Consider the following 14,440-nt stretch of genomic DNA (forward strand, 5'->3'; position numbering starts at 1 on the left):
TCGATTAGAAACCAATTCTTTTTTAGGAATTTTCATATTGCCAAAAAAGATATAAATTGAAAACTTTGTGCAAATAAAATACGTATAATCAAAATACTATTTATTAAGATAGTTTATAATTTGAAATAATATAATAACTCCATACAAAAATATTTATCTAGGTTAAAATACGGAATTACATATATCCCTCCCATAAGTTTTCATTAGTTTGTGTATTGTGACAAAATTAACTTAATTCCTCTATTATTCGCAAATCTCATACATCACATTTATTCTTAAAACATACTCATTCTTTACTCATCTAGCATTTTTTTAGTCTCTAAATAATATATAAAAAGTTTAGTAAGGCTAAAGAAATTCCTTCATCTTATAAACATTTCCACGATCTTATTGGAATATCATCCATGTCCAATAGCTTCAATACTTCATTTTTTTTAAAAACCACTCTAACTTTGATTTTACAATTATACGTCGATAAAAATATAAATATTATTATTTCATCTAGTGTACCAAGGTCACTGAAAGTCAATCGTATTCTCACAATCTTTATTAAAAGCTTAGTAAAATATCTTCCATCTTTGTTTGAATATTCCTCTTCCAATAATAATACTTTTTATATTCATCTTAATGGCACTTCACTTGAACTAAAGCTTACTACTTTTATCTCTTTTTTAATTAATGCATATATTATATATATATATATATATATATATATCTTTTTCACTCATTAATATCTAATATATTTTATATATCATTAAAAGCTAAATCTTTGCATCACATATTTCTTTCTTAGACTCTTTACATGCCTCTTTATAACTTGCTCAATTATTAATATTTTTTAAAATTTAAGCTAATTTTTATAATAAAGTTTCTTTTTTAATCTTTTCTTACACATTCTCATTCCACCACAAATTATTTTTACTATTAGGAGTTTTTCTCTTTGATACTTCAAACACATCTTTTGCACCATTCTTAATATCAATAACTACTTTTTTACACATAATATTAAGTTTCTCACACATAGATAAAATGATAAGATCTAGAATATTACTCTATTTTTTTTTTTTGTATTTTTTAAATGCTCCATTTAATCCAAAATAATATACTTTATTTGTTATATTCTTCCTTCATCTTAAAGTTCAAAACTAATAAACAATATTACGTACATAAACTTTCACTCTGAATAACTTCATAATCTTTGCAATCTAAACAATTTATTTTTCTTATCAAAACTTTGCTATCTGAAAAATTTATTTTTCTTATGAGAAAATAATCAAATTGAGTTTAGCTATATCCATTTTTATAAGTGATGAGATGCTAATCTCTATTCTTAAATAATACATTAGCAATTAAAAAATCATAAGTTATAGGAAAATGTAATATGGTCTTACCACCTTCATTAGTCGCTCCAAACTTATTTCCACCATGAATGCTTCTAAAATCATCTATCTCTATACCAACATATCCATTTAAATCTCCCATAATAATTTTTTTAAGATGAATCTTTTATATTAATTCTTCTAAGGCATTCCAAAATTTAATCTTGAATACATCCAAACATACTTGAGGAGCATTAGCACATATAATATCAATAATTTTATTCTCAATAAAAAAATTTAAAGCTATAATTTTATCTCTAATTTAATAATTTTTTGTAATACTATCCTTCAAACACATATATATAATCACACCTCCATTTCTAGTATGACTCATATCAAAATATTATAGTTTAAATCCTAAACTATCAATCTTCTTAGCCTTCTTTCTAACCATTCTAGTTTCCTAAATGTATAGAATATTTGTCTTCCTATGAATCAAAATATCTATCAATTCCATTAATTTGTTTATTACAAAACTTATATTTTAAGTTTATATCCTAATTTTAGTTTCATGGGTTAGCTTCTTTTCCCACATCTATCTATGATGTGGGAACCCTTGTCTATTTAACATTATACTCGGCTGTTGGTGCAATGACCCTTGCACACTTGTTACTATATTTTTGCTAAACAGCGTGCCACTTCTAGGAAACGCCCTAATTTTAGATTCATGTCATGATTATTCCACAAGTTTTATACTATCTGTCGACTACCTAATACAACCCTCCACTTTTCTCATCCAGGATATGGGCTAGCAACGACCTTCCAAGACAAGTTACAATAAATTCCCCTGTTATTGGAGATGTGGAGAAAAAGTGATCCTAGTAGAGTTTTGATGCCTTAAAACTCTATAATCCATCTCCAATGACCTTCCAAGGCGAGTTGCAATAGAATTCAATGGGAAGAAGGATTTTTTATGGTAATAGTTGGGCAGCTTTCTTGTAAGCATGTAGTTTCAAAGGATGGGGACAAGGGTTGTTGTCTACCCAAGATTTAGAGCCATGGTACTACCCATTTGGATGTTCTTGATTCTCACTCCAACTCTATTAAAAAATATTTAAGGAACTAGTGGTGGAGTGGTGTCTAGGCATATTGGTGGCTGGAAAAATGGCAACGAGAAAATTTGTTTGAGGTCAAAGGTAGCAGGGATGGAGCTAGAATATGGGAAATAATAGATAGTAGGGTGGCCTTCAGTACGAAGGTTCTTGGGTAGACCATTGGTTTGAACCTTCTTGAATAAATAATTGCTTCACATCATGTTCATTATTGTATTATAATTTAGGTGATGTAGTCATCCTTATTAAAAATAAATTTGCCTATTTTAATTGAATTGCAGGTTGTTGGAAATTCCAGCAAGCTTGGGAATAAGGCATCCAATGTCAGGGGTAGAAAGCAACAACTTATAAATATTGAAGCCCACGATAAGGAACTGGTGGAACTAGAAATCAACACTATAATGTGTAAAAATCATAGAATTTTTCCTGGCATTGCACCTTGAAAGGAATAGGAAAGGTTCAGTAGCAATGCATGTTCAAAAGCCCCATTGCATCAAATTTGAAACTAGGTGGGATTTGTCATTTATCATTTCCTAGTATAGAATTTTCATTTGAGCTTCAAGAATCTAATAGGAAAAATGGTTTGTGTAGAAGTTATTACTTATAAAAGTTTCTTTTAATCCTTATTTCACTATTTGTGTGAAGTCAAGTATTTCCTAGGATTCTTGGCAACCTCTATTCTTATATATTTTTACTTGTAAATTATCTCGAACATATTTCTGTGTCAAGTTATGTTCTTTGAATTTTAGTTTTTATTTCAATTTCTTATATTTGATTGTTGAATTATAATTTTTATTTATGAAAATTAAAATATATATATTTTTGGGCTTTTACACCTCAGTAGAAGAAAAATGCCTCTCCTTATTTTTCTAAAGAGATATAGAGATGCTAATGGGTTCGAGAGATGATGTCACGTTTGAGTATGAGGTATATTAATTACAGAGAGAGTATGTATGCTGGGTATAAAAAGAAAGTGCTATCTTGTTGGGTTAGATGTTATGAAGTCAGTTATCCTAACAAATATGAGGTAGTATGAGTAAGAGAAGGAAAAGAATGTGGATGACAAGAAGAGGAGGCATGCTTAAGTTTATTGTAGACGATAGAGGGAAAGAACTGGCAGGGAGAAAGCATAAAAGCAAATTAGAAAGAATGAAAAGAGAGTATGACATTTAACTAGAATAAAAAATTAATAGGAATCAAGCAAAACAACATAACTTTGTATGGAAAACTCGTAACTTTCATTTAATTATAAACTTAAGTTTAAGAGTTTATTAATAAGCTTAAAAAAGGATGCCTAATTCTAATCTACAATCCACAATTAGCTAAATGTTAGAAATTTAAGAAAAAAAATCAAATAGAATACTAATAAAAATAAATATGAAATTTACTACCATATGTATTATTTGTTCAACTATTTCATGATCTTACAATTGGTGGAGGCACAAAAATAATACAACATTTGCCAATGTAGTAACTCCATTAGAGTATACTTTTAGGAAACATAAGAGCCTCTAGTGTAAAAAAATAATAATAATAAGAGCCTCTACAGTGCCTCAATTTTTCTTTGACACATAAAGTTGAACATATATTCACATTAGATGGTAAAACAATAATATATGCATTAGACCCAAGTATTCTAATTTGAGAGTTACATAGGCTAGCGCACATAATATTTTATATGTATTGTGCAAAAGTAATATCAATACACACTAAATTCATGAAACAACTTGTAAAGTTTATGAAATATCTATAGAAGATTTATAATTATCATTATGCAAGGTCATTTGTGTATATCAGCATATAATTTATGCATGTGCTCTCTAAATAATGCAAAATTAACCAAAAATAAAACAAGCATGAAAATATGATAATGAAGCACATGAGATGTCTAAACAATGTGTCACTTTAAATCAAGGAAAAGATTAACATTTAGGTCCAGCTATTGATCGGAGTAATTCTTAAAGCTAGACTCTTTTTCTTAATAATAATATGTTAAATTTTGTAATTAGTAATAATGATGAATAAACTTTCTTCATAATTGATGGATACCTACAAAATTATGAAGTTCCAAATAATTTGGTCACAAATAATGATAATTTTCATTCAATTAAGGGCAAAGCAATGATGCTTTCAATACTTGATCATTGGATCCCTATTCTTGAGCATTCGATCACTTAAAACTACATGAAAGACTTTAGTGGTCCAACTTGCATCATGCTCAACATCAATCTCACAACTCTACTACTTGATTTCAATCTCCAGCAACATATCTTAAGCCTAAGAGCTATATCTATCACAACTAGAGGCGATATGGTTTATCATAGACATTGGAGACAAGGTGCCACACTTATCAAAATTTTAATTAGCTAAAGGAATAAAATACATTCACCCAGGAGTATTATTGCACAAATCTAGGAAAAGATGTATCTTCACCATCCACCATCCATCTTTGTACATATTAACCACCCTCCACCCTCATCTCTACAAATACCCACTTTCAAGGGTAATTAAAGAACATTTTTAACTCAATTTACCCATAGAAGGAAAAAATCTCTCATATGATCCTTCACTTTTAATACCAAAAAGAAAACTTGAACCAGTTTCAACTCTTATTTATCCTAATAAATGAATTGAGTGCCATAGGGTCTTCATAAAAATAATATCCATAGTTTGGCTTATTGACCTCTTATTTTGTTGATTGCATGCAAGAGACAAAATCAAGTTTGAGACTACCATTAGCCCAATTCTATCAACAGGCAAAGGCCATTTTTGGCACATAAAAGTTTAGAGTCGTATGTCAGATGGCTGTGCAACTGTCAACCAAACTAGACATGGGAATCTATCTATGTGCGACTGCCAAGCACCCCTTGTCGAGATTCAAGAAGATCAGCCTTCTCCTCCTCAACAGGCTTCAACCCCTTATTTGCATATGTATCAAGATTGTTGATTGTATGATGAGGACAATATGCATATGTTAAGGACAAGTATTTTGAAGACAATAATGCTTATACAACATTAACATACAACTTTAAGTTAAGAATGATTTCATATCTTCAACTAACGTTATCAACAACCTTTAAAGGATATTTAAAATATGGATTCATAATTCACACCTCTTAATGTTGCTTTGATGCATGCTCAATTGACATCATTGTCAGTGTCACTTTAAACACCTTTAATTGAACGCTCCTTTGTTGGCATCATTGTTTCACCTCAATTCCATTTTGATGCTCCCTCCTCAGTTGGCATTATTATCTACACCTTTACAAGTCTAAATATCTAAATCTTCAACCCTTCAAAGTAGGAAGAGATAAAATAAGCTCCTTTCTCCAAAAGATTGCATACTATTTACAAAAAGCAAATAACAAGCTTGTCTCTTCATGTAACTTTGATACTTAAGCTACTTATACCCTTACATATTCCAAAAACATCCATTTCTAAATTGGTTATGACTCTTATGCCTCACTATGCAAACTCGTCACCTAAAATGGTTTCATTGTCACTTAGAAAATTCATCATCAACATCACTTGCAACTCAACAAATAACTCTGATTATGACTCCTTAGTTTGTCACACTACTAGTATAAATGTCTCAACTTATGCATCTGCATAGTATATAATGATCCCCTCTATGTGGGAATCATATTCAGTGGGGGAGGCAAACATTATTTCTCAAATCTCATGTTCTTTTATTAAGTTCTTATTTTTGACATACATTTGATTTTGAATATGTTGTAGACGTCAATATATTAGTTAAGAAAAAATATTCTTATTAATGTCTTGTTGGAATCTAGTGATTGAAATTTGGCAATTTTGAGAATAAGAGTGCCTCAATACTCCACTTTCAACTAAGGAAATTAAGGGGTTTGGAGCTTTCACAACACCTCACATCAAAAGGATGATAAGTAACGCTTTCCAATTTCTAAAAAATAGAGTAATATAATGTAAAAGTATCATTGTTAAGATAAACTTGGGATAAAATGATTGTTCGAGAAATTATAATATAAGGGAATAGGCAATAGTAGCATTTATTAAAGATGAAGTAGTGCAAATAAAATTTAGAGGGTTGGTCATGTACAATGCATGATAGCAAGTAGAGAAACAAAACATGTCAATAAATTGTGTAGAAGGATTAAGAAGAAATGGGTAAGTTAAAGATAATATAGCTAGAATTGTGCAAAAGATTTCACAAAATAAAGTTAATAGGCCATGTAGAACACAAAATAAATGAAATGAAGTGAGAGAATCATAAAGATGATTATTTATCATTATAATGACATTTATGATGATCATGATGAATGAAGTTCAAACTATGATATAACCCAACTTATTTCAATGTGCAATGACCATTGTTGTACCTTATAAGAATGAGTGAGACATTAACTGATGCTCTTTTTTATTAAGGTATAATAAGACATCCCATATGCAATTGAGCCGCCTAATATAGCATGAAAAGGTATATAATATATTAGTGACCATAAGCAATAGGAAGAAGTTATACATGAATATAACAACTATAAAAACTTTAGAGGTATTTTATGATATCTAGAGTGCATAATAGACTATTAAATCTAAAACATAATCTAGGCATCCTTAATATTCTTCAAGTAAAACCAAAGAATCATTCCCAATATTCTTAATAAAAATGCATGAGAAAAAAGTGTTAGTTTATGCTAGTAGAGAAAATCTCACCAATAAGAATCCAATTCAAGCTAAAACTTAAACACATGTGATAAATTCTAGGTTAGCTTCAAGTTAAGAATTTGATATGTGTTATGGAAATAATGTGAAGGTCAAAGAGGGTAAGCAGAAAGTATATACACTGGATACTAAGGCTTTAAAAAGTCCAACATTAAAAAGTTTGAAGTCTTCAATGAACTAGAAATTATCACCATTAAATATTCATGATTTCACGAGTTGCAACCACATTTTGATAAGATAAAATTCTTATTTAGAGAGGCAACACATCAGATGTAATTTAAGCATCAGAATTGTTTGCACTTAATTATGTTAGGTTCAGCATTATTAACATCGAGTTACAGCTTGATCAAAATCAATTACTAAAGTCTTTGATTAAAAACTATAATTATAATGCTTTTCCCAATTTTTTTCTAACATTTCATGAGATGACAAGTAGTACTCTGATCAAATCATGATTATAAGTGGTTATGACTGTAAACCCCTTAGAAAAAAAAGTTTTTTTTAGACCTACAACAGTTAATAACTATTTCAAGAGTCATTATAAGTTCAAATCACAAATCATTTTAGCTAGAACATTTATGGTGTAGTACTTTAATTACCCTATTTGTTTCATAATTTTTGGGCACTATTGAAATTTCTTAAGAAATCAACACTTATTGGTATAAATGAGGTTTTTAGGACTGTTAGGTATCCATTTTTCAAACCAATTTTATCAGAATTTTTTAAATAAAATGAGCTAATTTATGAATATTTTTCTTTAATTTTTTGAATCCATACAAAAATTTGATTAATTTTCTAATAAAAATTAATTTATATGTTATTTAATCATAAAAATTATCTAAAGCCATCATGTCATTATTAAATGCCATTTTCCCCTTAATACTTCATTTTCACCTAACAGAGACTTTTGGGAAAAAATTAAAAGAAAGAGAAGAGATAGAAGGGGAAATCCCAGTTTTAGATGACTTCGAGTCATTTTGTTAGTCGACCCAATTGAAAACTTGCTCGTCTCAAGGTAAATCATATTATGCATATCTCAATTTTCAAAAATATGCATTTTTTGGTGAATTTTTTGAATAAAATTTTGTTTACATTAGCAAAAAATATGTATAACTTTTTATTAGTAAAACTTTCACTGCGTAACATTTTATATGTTATAAATATTACGATTATACCCATTTTGAATATTTTCTATAAAATTTACAAAGGAAATTTTGAAATTTATAGGTTTTTACTAAATAAAAAATTATCTGGATGTTAAAAAATAGTGTAGTAGTACAATAAAAGTCTTAAAACATTATTTTACATAATCCATGACAATTTAGTAATTTTTTTGAAAATGAGCATTTTTTAGTAGGATTTTATGTTGCCTACAGTTATTGAAGATTGTGCAAATTTTATACATACTCAATTACTATTTAATTGTTATAATATGATGATATGTGTACATATATAATTAAATTATATCTCTTTAGAGCCTTAAGGGGCTAGATCCTGCTAAGATTTGTCTATGTTAGAGGATTGTTTGGAGCAATGAGGGACCAGAATTCTTTGAGATTCTGTCCGAGATAGGGATATGAGATATGTTCTGGTGATATAAGCACAAACAAAAAAAAGGAGTCAAAAGGGGCCAGAATCCTTGAGGTTCTCTCTAGATTTAGGAAATATTTTATAACTTCTATATGATATGAATTTCAATTTATTTATTTGTTCAATATTTTTATTTAAATCAAAGAATAATTGTTATGTACTTTTTACTGATTTATAGATTGAATTTAACTACTTTTAAATATTTAACAAAATATTTAATAAAAGAATATTTGAAATTTTAGATTGCCTTGTGTGGATTGTTGAGTTATTGTAACTCACTATGGTTTTATTTATAGTTTTCAGGATCTAGGAATGAGAAAGAGATTGTCGACTAGCAATTCATGATCAGATATGAGGCTATAGATAATTTATTATTTCAATTTTTTGTATAGAGATAGGTAGTTAAATTTTCAGTTCTATAGCTCTTGCTAGTAGTCGTGCACTATAGTATAAATATTTATTTTGATGAAATGATAGAAACTTGGTGAATGAGTTTATTTTTAGTATTTGAATGTTTTAGTAACTATGTAGTATGTAGTTTATTTCAATAAACATTTGCAGAAAATCTGAAATCATTTCAAAACTAGATATTCGAATTTGCTTATCACAATGATCATCATTTAAAGCATATGGAATGATTCATTTTCCTAATTCTATGATTGAACTTCACACAAAGACATCCGTTCATTAAACTTATTAGTTAGTTTAATAAGGTCAGGTAAGTTTAAGAATATCATATGCCAGATTGGAGATAAGAGTTTTACAGAAGTTAACACATGAACTTAAATTTATAAGTATCCAATATACTAAAATAAAGGAAATGTAATGCATCAATAAAAGGAAATGGCAAAGGATATATTATAAATAAAAGAAGTACTAAATTGAAACTGACCTCTGGATTTACTCGAGTCAACACAATATTTATTTCTTGTAGCATTATGATAGTGTATTGATAGATATCGCTAGGTATAAATATAAATAAAGGTTTGAAATATTGTTTATTATTGTAATAATATAAATTAAATATTTTATATTGAAATACAACTTTTTTATGATGGTCGATAATAATTGGTTTGAATGCTCGGTACTACTCGGTACTGAAAGGTAACACTCAGTATAAACTTAAATAGAGGCTTTAAATATTGTTTATTTATTATGTAGTATGCAGGGATATTCTCTAAAGATATATTTCAGATGCAGAAATTCAACTTTTAGAGAACTTTGTAATCATTTGGTTATTAAATTCGGAGAGCAATATGTGCATAGACTTGGCTAGCTCCATATAAATCAATTCCTATTATTGCCTCCATTACCTCAGAATGTTCCCCTTGTGTATATGTTATTGATGAAGTGGGATGTGCAGGAGTGTTTTGTTATAAATAGACAAATGTTACAGTTTACGTTTGATGAAGTTGCTCTGATGCTTGGCTTGCCAAACAGAGGTGCTAAATTTGAGCCTAGAAGTAGTAGAATAATAGGAAAAATAGCAAATGACATCAGGCATGTGATTGAAAAACTGGACGTGTCAACTTCAATTGATGATTTAGTAAAAGAATTCATAATATATTTATTATCGAACATTTTCTTTCACATGGCCAACTTTCATGTGCCTATTGCAATCCTATATGTAGATAACTTCTTAACATATAACTGGCCTAAATTCATTAGGAATTTCCTCGTAATGTAATTCAATGCCATTTTAAAGAAACATTCTAAAGGGTATTCACTGGGTTACATCAATGGATTTGTAATCATTGTAATTGTGAGTACATAACTCATGTGGTTTATATTGTTAAAGTCTTTTTTCTTAATGATTAAACAAACTTTTTCTTACTAAATATTTACATATTTAATTTATGGAGCATACAAGAATCCATAAAGTAGTGGATGACCTATGCCAACCCCGTTTTATTCGTTGGGACAACAATTTTATGTATAGTGAGAAAGTCGTTAATAATTTATATGCTAAACTTGATAATGCATAGGTTGTGATCCTAGATGCATTCATATAAATTTCTAATTAAATTTTATATTTTGTATGCCTAACAAGAAATATTATGCAGATTTTTTATTATTTAGAAGGAATTATAGAAGATGAGAGGACATTATTAGATAGTTCTTCGACATATCCACCAGAGCAGCAACTTCAAATTGCACTACCCAGCCAGACCAGCCCTGAAATCTCCTATAGGCCCCCCACTCCAGCCAATCCAACCAGGATTCCAAGCCCAACTCAAATTACAAGCCCACCTCTAAGCCATAGCACCCGCTCCCAGAAATAATCCTCCAGTGCTCCTATTTCAATTCCTCCTGCCACAGAAGATTCTAACTAGCATAGCCTAAACCAAGTAATCAATAGTCTGATTGTACATAATAACTTACTTATTAAGAAGCTTGCTGCGATTGAATCCTTAAATGGTTTATTAGAGAGGCGTGTGGCGGATCTAAAACAATCAGTGTTCGACTTAAAAGAAGATAGTAAATTGAAATATGCAGGTATACATAAGTTTTTGGGTGATCACTTCCCTGCTTTATTTAAATGTTATCGAAGTGAAAGTTCTGAAAAATCTTCTTTAAGAACCATTTATGACAATAATATTTTGACCCCATCAGCCCCAACAGTTGCCCCAATTACTGTGGAAGTCACATAGGAAAGAGTAGTGGAGGGTCAGGACAAGTTTGTTATCCCATCAGCCCAATCAACTGCCTCAAATGATGTGGAATTAACACAGGCAAAGAAAGTGGAGGCCCAAGAAGAGGTTGGCTTAGGAGAAAAGGCTGGTAGCCTTTCTGAGGAAGAGGGATTTGCTTCATCCGCTCATGTTGGCATTACTAGACGGTTCACCTCATGAATGGAAAGAAGAGAAAACTCGTGGCCACTCGATTCACTATTGGTGATATGAAGAATAAGAAAGAAAAATTTAAAACAAAGAAAAAGAGGATTGAGCCTGCTTGTACTAAGAATCTCACTCCTGCTCTTACTGCTCCTGATGATGTTATTCAGGCTACTGCTATTGCTAAAATAATTAAGATAAAGGCAACTGCATCTAAAATAATAGTGCCTACTCCTAATTATGATCATATTCATATGATTGATGAATAAAAAACAATATAATGACGATAAACTCCAGAAATATTAGAGTACCCTGTTCGACTATTAATAAATAAAGAAAAGTGAATTTTTATTGACAGTTGTCTGAAATAGCTCAATGACAAGTGAGTACCGTGCAATACTGAGCATTGTAATTCATAAATAAGTATTGTACCGAACACTACGGAGCAGAAACATATTGTACCTTGTAGAGAATATCTATATCGAGGTGTACCCAGTGTAAAAAATACTCAGTATAACACAGTAATGATATGTTTGTGATTATTATGATATGGTATGTACCGAGTAGTAACAGCTTATACGGAGTAATACCAAACAATAACATCTTATACCGAGTTGTGCCGAGTATAAGAAATATACTCAATACTATTTGGTATATTACGTTCATCGGTGCTTGTAGGTTTATGAGGCAGTATATACAAGGCCTTTATGTGTATTCTTCTATTCTAATGAACATAATTTGAATTATCCATGGGCGATGTTAGTTTCTTATCTTGGAATGTAAATATATATAGAAGCAAAATCAATGAGCTTTTACTATTAGAATACCTTGATAATAATCATGTTGATGCATTTGGTATTTTATTAGCCAGGAAGAATGAACTATGCTTGTGCCGCAATAAACCTTTTCTCTTTATTTCTAGTTTCCATTGGGTCAGTTTCCATTCTTATTTTCTATTTGTTATTTTTACCATATTTCAACTTAACACCACTTCTATTTATTCTAGGGTTATTACCATCACCTCCAATAGGTGGACACAACTCCATTCATCTCCCATATCATCAGAAAAGTTGCTATTATGAATGTAAATCTAATCCTTCTTCCCATAATACACGATAGTCATTGGACACTCGTAGTTGGCAATTTAAGGAAGAAAATATGGGAATTTTTTTATTCATTATCCAAAGCTACTCATAAGTCTATACTACCTAAATTTATAAGTGCCACGCAGATTTCTCATTTATATTAGGAGTGATGATATTAAATAATAAGTATAATTATATTTTTAGATATCTCATTTATACAAGGAAACACTAAATTCTTTTGACGATGACATATGAAGGCGGTCGATCCAAATAATTTCAAACTTGCCAACAAAAGATAACAACGTCGATTGTGGGATGTATGTTAGTAAATATATGAAAATTATGATCAAACTAGAACTTATTCAATAGGATGATCATAAAGACTGGCATGCTAGTATGCCTATATTCAGGGCTGAATCTGCATATGCCCTTCTATGTGCTACTAGGGAATAAACATTTAAATATATAGTGTAATGCATATTTAGATTTTTTTTTTTCAATTTTATAAACATATAATGGTTTCAATAGTTATAAATTTAACGACTAAAAAAAAAAAAATTGTGCGGTAAAATATGAGCATATACTCAAATTCGAGGATAGCCTACCTATACCGAGTAAAAAAAAAGTATCGAGAGGTTACTTAGGAGAAGTTACTCAATACCGAGTAATACTGAGTTAATAAAAAGTACTGAGCAGTTACATAAATGACGACTGACTCCTTATATCTCTAGGTGTAAACTATATGGTTGTTAGAGGATTCTTCTTTGTGGGTTTCAAATTTTTATTCTTCTTCTTTTCCCAATGATCCTTTAATCTAGCATTAGATATCCTCTTAGGCCAGCACTTCTTAGGATCTTTAATATTTTTATGGACTCCCCCAGCTTCACGTTTAGTATTATTCTTTTTATTTTTTTTCTTTCGTGATGAATTGAATATTTTCAGCCATGACACTCATTACATCAAACAAACATTATTCTGCTTCCTCATTACCCTATCCTTGTGTGCTTATTTGATATGCAAATTAGTAAATATAATTTCTAAATATCATGTTATTGGATCCCTCCTATGATTGGCACGCATTCTTTCTTATACATGTGATCTTCCTTGCAGTATATAGGTCTTTTCGAGCTCTGGCTGACCATCTTAACAAAAAATAATTTTCAGGGATATTAATTATATCTAACTGCCTCAAAACTCTCATGCAATGAGAAAATAATAAACCCATCATCTTGAACTTATCACAGCTACATTATATAATTTCGTGAGAAGAATTAAATTAAACAGTCAAATTTTATTCTATGTTCTTGAAGTAAACGTGGATGAGTCCTACGAAGAATGATCGACGCACAGTCCACCTACACCATGTAAAAACTCCTCTTCAAAAAATGTGTACAACTTTCTCGAATAAAAATAGACAGCTTATTTTAATATTGAGCTACTTTTAATTATAAGTTGTATCTCTGTTTGACTGGATCTAAAATCTTCATCTTATTCATTCCAACATCAAGTCTTTATCACCTTTTCCAACCCTAGGAAACAATCAATAATATAACTGGTTGGCTTGGAAATGCCATGACATACATGATTGATGGATTCATTACATTGTGTAGATAAAATATCAAGGTTAAAATAATTTTTGTTAAATGCTATTGACAACTTTTGCCTAATTTTATACAGATCTTTCAACCATTGAGAGCTCTGCAGGTTTCCTTCTGTGATCATTCATTACATATTCTCTTAAACTCATCCTCTGAATTGTTGAAATAATTATAAAATAGGTATTTCACTTTGTTGTTACT

The sequence above is a fragment of the Dendrobium catenatum genome, unplaced genomic scaffold (assembly GCF_001605985.2).
Source record: "Dendrobium catenatum unplaced genomic scaffold, ASM160598v2 fragScaff_scaffold_334, whole genome shotgun sequence".
NCBI classification, from domain to species: domain Eukaryota; kingdom Viridiplantae; phylum Streptophyta; class Magnoliopsida; order Asparagales; family Orchidaceae; genus Dendrobium; species Dendrobium catenatum.